This window comes from Syngnathus floridae, chromosome 1 (genome assembly GCF_059516105.1).
Source record: "Syngnathus floridae isolate MCC-2025c chromosome 1, RoL_Sflo_1.0, whole genome shotgun sequence".
Lineage (NCBI taxonomy): Eukaryota > Metazoa > Chordata > Actinopteri > Syngnathiformes > Syngnathidae > Syngnathus > Syngnathus floridae.
Genome location: NC_142413.1, coordinates 3,540,873 through 3,547,002, shown reverse-complemented (window position 1 = coordinate 3,547,002; position 6,130 = coordinate 3,540,873). Strand labels below are relative to the sequence as shown.

Here is a 6,130-nt window from a genome sequence, read left to right as displayed (position 1 = left end):
TGAAGCCTCTCAGGCAAGACGCAATCTTTCAGGCCCACATTTCCCCACCGGTCAGGGAGGCACAGGAGAAAGTGAGTTGGAAGAAGAATAGAGCCAATGAGGGGGGCGGGGGGGGGGTCAAGGTCGTATTCAGACTCAAGGATTGTCCCCTGAAAGCCCAAACAGACTTCCTTTGGCTTGAAGAGGCTCTTTATCAGAGCAGGCTCATTCTGTGCAGAGCCACTGGTGGTCTCCATGTGGGTGGGAGATTCAAATTCAAATTCCGTCCATTTTCTCTTCCGCTTGTCCTCATTAGGATCGCTGGAGAGCTACAGCTGACGTTGCGCCAGAGGACGGGATACATCCGGGACATGTTGCCAGCCAACCGCATCCACATGAACAGTAATATTCATACCTACAGACAATTTAGACCCTTTGAAAATGTTTTGAAATTGTGGGAGGAAGCCAAAGCCTGGATTTGATTTGCAGAATTGTGAGGTTACTGTGATTTTTGCCACTAAGTACCGCCGTAAAAAAACAACATATGTGGCTCTCCAAGTAAGTATATGACCATAAAGATCAACATTCAAATACTGGAATGTAGTTGCCCCCCCCCAAAAAAGATGAATGCGGTTTTCTTCCCAAAAAGTTTAACTGTGTTATTATTAGCCAGGGTAAAACTAATTGGAACCACTGCACTTAAAAGAACCCAAAAGAAACATTGGCACTGCTTTTAGAAGTGTTCCAACAGTACTTACGTATGTTCTGATTTCCCCAAAACAAATTGATTGAATTTTCAACATGGGTGATCCTAGCCAGATGTGGAAAAATACTTTGTGATTCAATTAAGTATTGCACATAAGAGTTCAAAAAATGCAAATGCACTGGCGTCAAATTAATTACAACAGAAATGTGCTTAAAAAATATACTGTTCATAAAAAGTAAAAAAAAAAAAAAAACAATCCAGATGGAAAATGATGTGAATACAATATTCCAAGATAGCAATGCAAATCATTTGAATTTTATTGATGTCCCCAAAAATGCAAAACTAATTGCTACGATCGTCAACTTGATTGATTATCATCTACCAATACTACGCGGTGTATATTATGCGACTGTAAAATACTGTTGACTCGAATCAAGTTTAGACGACCTTCGGGGCTTAGCTGCTTCAAATTTCGTTCTCTTCGGGGAAAATACGATTAGCAGCACGCATAGCATCTCCCGACATTTGATTCCTGAAGCGGAGCCAAGAGAGTGGGAGGTCTACTAATGGCTGCATCGAGACATTTTGGAGTTTTTTTTTTTTTTTTTTAGTTCTTACAGTATGTGACTACGGGGGCGGGGCGATTAATGTCCGAGCGAGGCAGTTCCACCGAAAATAAACCTGCATGAGGGAAGAGAGAAAGGAGAGGAGAGGAAGGGAGGAGGAGGAGGAGGGGGAAAGGGCCCTTCAACGGGGACACAAGAAAAAGGGAGCCTCTGCGTGTCACTGGAAAATAAAACTGCGCAATTTCTTTTGACCGAGTGCCTGCGTGGACATTCCCCCGTGGAAATGTTCCGGAGCGGATTCTATCGTCAGCCCAGATCGCATTTGATTCTATTTGAGCGGCCGATTTTCCCAGCAGATGGTTCCACAATCGCATCAAGAGGAGGAGAAGCGAGCTGTGGATCATGCCTTGCCCATGGGCCGACACCTTCCCTGCCTGCGCATGTTTGCATCAAAACGCGTCATGGATGTGCACATCGCCACTTGTTCTGCGTCATCCGCGGCCGGGAGAGGAGATGCGCAATCTCCATTAAAACTACCAGGCCGTGGAAAAGGTGAGAAAAATCCCAAATTTTTGCTGCAGCTGTTAGAAAACGCCGTGACTATGTTGCAGGCCTTTTTGGACAGAAACTCATGAGCAGCGTGTGAATGAACGTTTACGTGGATCCACTTCGCAGCCATGTTAACTTTGACTCGATCGCTCGATGCTGCTGATGCCACACGGGGAATAGTTTACGGGAAGGTGAGATGTCGCAATCGACGTTCTCCTAAATCTGCGTAGAGTCGTGCCCACGCTGCGTGAAGCGCTGGCGGACAATTTCTGGGAGGGGAACTGTTTTTTATTTTATTAATTTTTTTTTTTTTGGGCGGGGGTTATGTTTTCGTCGGGCAGGAGGCTTCGTTGTATTTTGTCTCACGTTATGTCATCTAGTGAAGTTGTGGCGGGTTCTCTGTAATTTCCAGGAAGAGCGTTTGAATGTTCTTCCTCCGGAATGGATGCAGTTGGTGTCTCCACCCCTCTGCGCGCCGATCCTGCTGCACTTTGGGCTCAGCGCCACCGGAGGGCGCTACAGCACTGCGGGGAACTGGTGAGCTGACTTCCCAACGGCGTTGCGTTTTAAGTGTATTCAAGCCCAAGTGACATTGAAAAATAATTTGATATCGAGATTTAAAATTAAGAAAAATGGCCGATTATTTCAAATTACAGAATGTGTTTGCAGTGTGCATTCATGTACCATTCCACAGGTGCTTCAAATAAGTCACTCAAAGTCACTTAAAATGTGTTGTTTTTTTTATACCACTTTCTAATTCATTTTGGTACGCGCCACAAAATGCACAAGTCTCAAAACAAGCACATTTTTTAAAATCAATTATATTTTATTTTTGTGGTCAGTGAACATCTTGCAGGTGTCCCTGAAATTGTTGTCCACGGTCATTATGTGGCAACTGCAGATCTCGTGACAAAATCTCTAATACCAAATACAGTGAATATAAGGTTAAATATTTTGGGGGGGGAGATAATCAGCAATCTTGTGGCTCGTGAGAGCTGCGATACAACACGCTGTTCGCTAGATGGAGACTTATTCACACAGCCTCTCACGACTTGCTTGCAAATAACAGCAGAATGTTTATGTTGAAAATGTAATGATCCAAATTCATGTCTCTTCAGGATTTTGCTGCTCCTGTCTCGAATCATCTGACGACATTGGTGAGTCGACCTCATATTTTTATATTAGTAGACAAACAAAAGGGGCGGTTGTGCTGAAGAGCAAAATAATTTAATGATGGAAGCTTTTGTCATCGTAACGATTTTGTGAGTAGGGTTGGCGAGGTGCAGCTGAGTCAGATCAGAAGTGTGTGTGTGTGTGTGTGTGTGTGTGTGTGTGTGTGGACGGCAGGAAGCCGTGGGTAAGGAAGAGGACGGACAGGGGGTGTGTGAGCCTCCTCCTCTTCGTCCTCTTGCCGCTCCTGTCATCCTCTGCTGAAGGAGAGGCGTGGATGACATCATGCGCCTGCGGGTGCTTCGTGAGGGCGTCTCAACGCTTATCCCGTTCATAAAAATACAAACCGTGAAGGTGTTTTGAATGAAGCTCCTCTGCCTGGAGGCGTGTACATAGTTGCTTGAGATTCAGCCCTAATCTTTATCTTGCTGATCACAAAGCGATGCAACATCACCATCTACGTGGATCTGTTTGTGATTTCCAAACCTGGATTTTCCATACAACCGTACTTGAAGGGATACTTGGAAGTATTTTGTCCACCGACAGAACAATCACTGCAGCTCATATTTGTAGCTCAGCTCCTCATTTGCTGGCTTTTTGCCTCTCAGGTTTCATACCCCCCATCTCCGTTGACCCTTGTGTTGCCCTCCATCTACCCCCTTTATCACGCTCCCTCTCCCCCAGGCAAGAGTCCTTTTTGTGCTTACCCCCCCCTCGCCGCTTTCTCCACCCCCAGCCTTTGTGTGAAGAGGCCAGTGAAGGGAGAAGAGCAGTATGAGGCGGTAGAGCCAAATGAGATGGATTATTTTTCTTTTTGGATTTGCAGGTTTAGCCTTAGTTTAGCTACCCCTCACACCTTTGTTGGTACACAAGCAGATTTAGACTCGTATCATAAAGTTCCACAACTTTTATTAAGATGATGCAAATATTATGTGGCACCGATTATAAGTCCTTTTTTTTTTTTTTTTTTTTTTTTTGACAATGTCATGTAGACTTTAGACAGATATAATTGGCTGCATTGGATCGGCCGATATTTTGCTCTCTCTCTTATAAATTATATTTCTGATCAGTTTAGTCAAATATGTATTTCCCCCGGTACACCCGATGATCTCTCCCAGAGGACATCATTCGATTATGCAGGCGTACCTAATGTCAAGCATCGTGATGTGCCAACATTAATACACTCGTCTCCGAATGTGAACATTCATTATGGATTCGCCGAGCCCTTCGCATGCATTTTTAAAAATCCGTGGATAGCTGCGTGCGCGTGACATGCGAATAAGAATATTCCTGGAAAGCCAGCTGCCGCCTCTGTCTGTTATCACAGCTAACTCCATTAGCCGAGCACTCACGCGCACGCACACCGACTCCTATTGATGTTGAAACCGAGCCACATTATTGAATTTGCAGCTTCAACTGTCACAGAAAGGCATTGTGGGTAAACCGCTGGTCCACGGCGCCGCCAAAATGTCAGCTCGTGTGCCTCTGCTATCTCCTGTGAGGGGCTGACCTTTAGCTGCCGTCACGCTAATGGTTGATCACTTAGTATTTAGATAAACACAAGCTTGCGTACAAGCACGCCCTGTTATTTCCATCCTCATTGGTCCCGTGGTTGCCGACTGTAATTAGGCCCCGGGGTAATTAGCTGGCTAATTGCTGCTGGTTTGGTATACTTACACCGCTTATCACCAAATCCAAGGGGGAAGCGTTGCTGTTGTTATTAATTAGCCGTTCTTGGCATATTGACATACAAACATGTACGGGCAATGACCTCTTTGACACTATGCAGGGGTCAATCTAAGTGGTTTTGCATTGCAGTTTGCCCGGCAGAATTAGCTTTTTTTTTTTTTTTTTTTTTTTTGCTTCATCAAAACACACTTAAAAGCAAAACTGAGAATCAACCACTGAAATTGGTCCATAAAAAAGCTTCGCTGGGCTCATGTCACTTATCACTGGTAGCCAGAAGTCGAAGGAAGGTCTGCACTACTTACACCACAGCAGCTAGCTTGCTAGCAACCAGCTGTGGATGGCGATTAGTCCACCTAAACAAGTTGCGGAGTCGCATTTAAGTCGGTAATCATTGCCTTCGGGGTGGCCAATAAGATACGTTCCTGACAAGTAGTCTCACAAAGGGATGGCGAGAAAAGACATGGAAGCCATGCTAAATGCTAAGCTAACCTAAGACATGACATGTGTTAAAGTGCTCGGGTGAGTGGTTATATACAGTAAAAGCTACAAAATAAACTGACAAATAATTTGTTTTCAGATCAGACGAGTAAAAACTGGTCAAATATTGAAAAAAAAAAGATATTATTAAAAGTGAAGACAATTTGCAATTCTAGTAATAGAATTTGATGCACAATTTGTCTTCGCAGGCCACATCAAATGACGTGGCGGGCCGTATCTGGCCCCCGGGCCTTGAGTTTGACACCTGTGCTGGTTATGGTCAGGTTTCAGCAAAGATTTTTTAATTTGCAAGCTCCCTTTATTTTTACGGGCGCTTTCCTCAACTTTTGAGCGCTTCACATTCAGGGCCAAGTGCTGGCTTGTGTTTCCATGCCGACGTAATCCAAAATGCAAGAGTTGCAAAGTGTCCCCCGATTGGCTGCGGCGCCATGCATGGGATCGTGATGCATGCTGTCATCGGGCCAATAGGATGCAGGCTGAGCCGGGCTGTTGCTAAGGGGAGTAGCTTGGAACAGAGTCAGATTGCTTTTCTCTCTCTCTCTCTCTCTCTCTCTCTCTCTCTCTCTCTCTCTCTCTCTCTCTCTCTCTCTCTCTCTCTCTCTCTCTCTCTCTCTCTCTCTCTCGCCTCTCTCTGACATTTTCAAGCTCGCTCACTCGCACTCTCGCGCTGCTTTGCCCTCATTGACTCCTTCCCCCCTTGTCGCTCGCTGCCTTCCCATCCCTCTCCCGCTGCATTTTTTTTTTTTAGCACTTCTACACGTGTGAAAGGGGAAAGTGCACATGCTGGAAAAAGTCACTGAATATTTAATGCAGTGTTGTGCTCCCTCTCTACAAGCTGCCGTGTGTGTTTGTAGATGCGTGTCTTTTCTTTGTTTGTATCTCGCATGAATGTCGGAGCCCCGATCCCCCTTGCCCTCCATCCTTTTCGGTACCCCGCAGCTCCCCATTGACTTGGCACCTCCACGTATACCCC

The 6,130-nt window shown here is 45.3% G+C and overlaps 1 protein-coding gene across 1 annotated transcript in view; it reads left to right on the top strand.

Annotated features, from left to right (window-relative positions):
• Positions 1-1,413: 1,413 nt before the first annotated feature.
• LOC148403422 (uncharacterized) overlaps positions 1,414-6,130 on the top strand; it is a 42,281-nt gene continuing 37,564 nt past the window's right edge. The window contains 3 exon segments of the mRNA XM_088372709.1: positions 1,414-1,803; positions 2,213-2,337; positions 2,919-2,957. The gene's annotated coding sequence lies outside the window, so the exon portion shown is untranslated.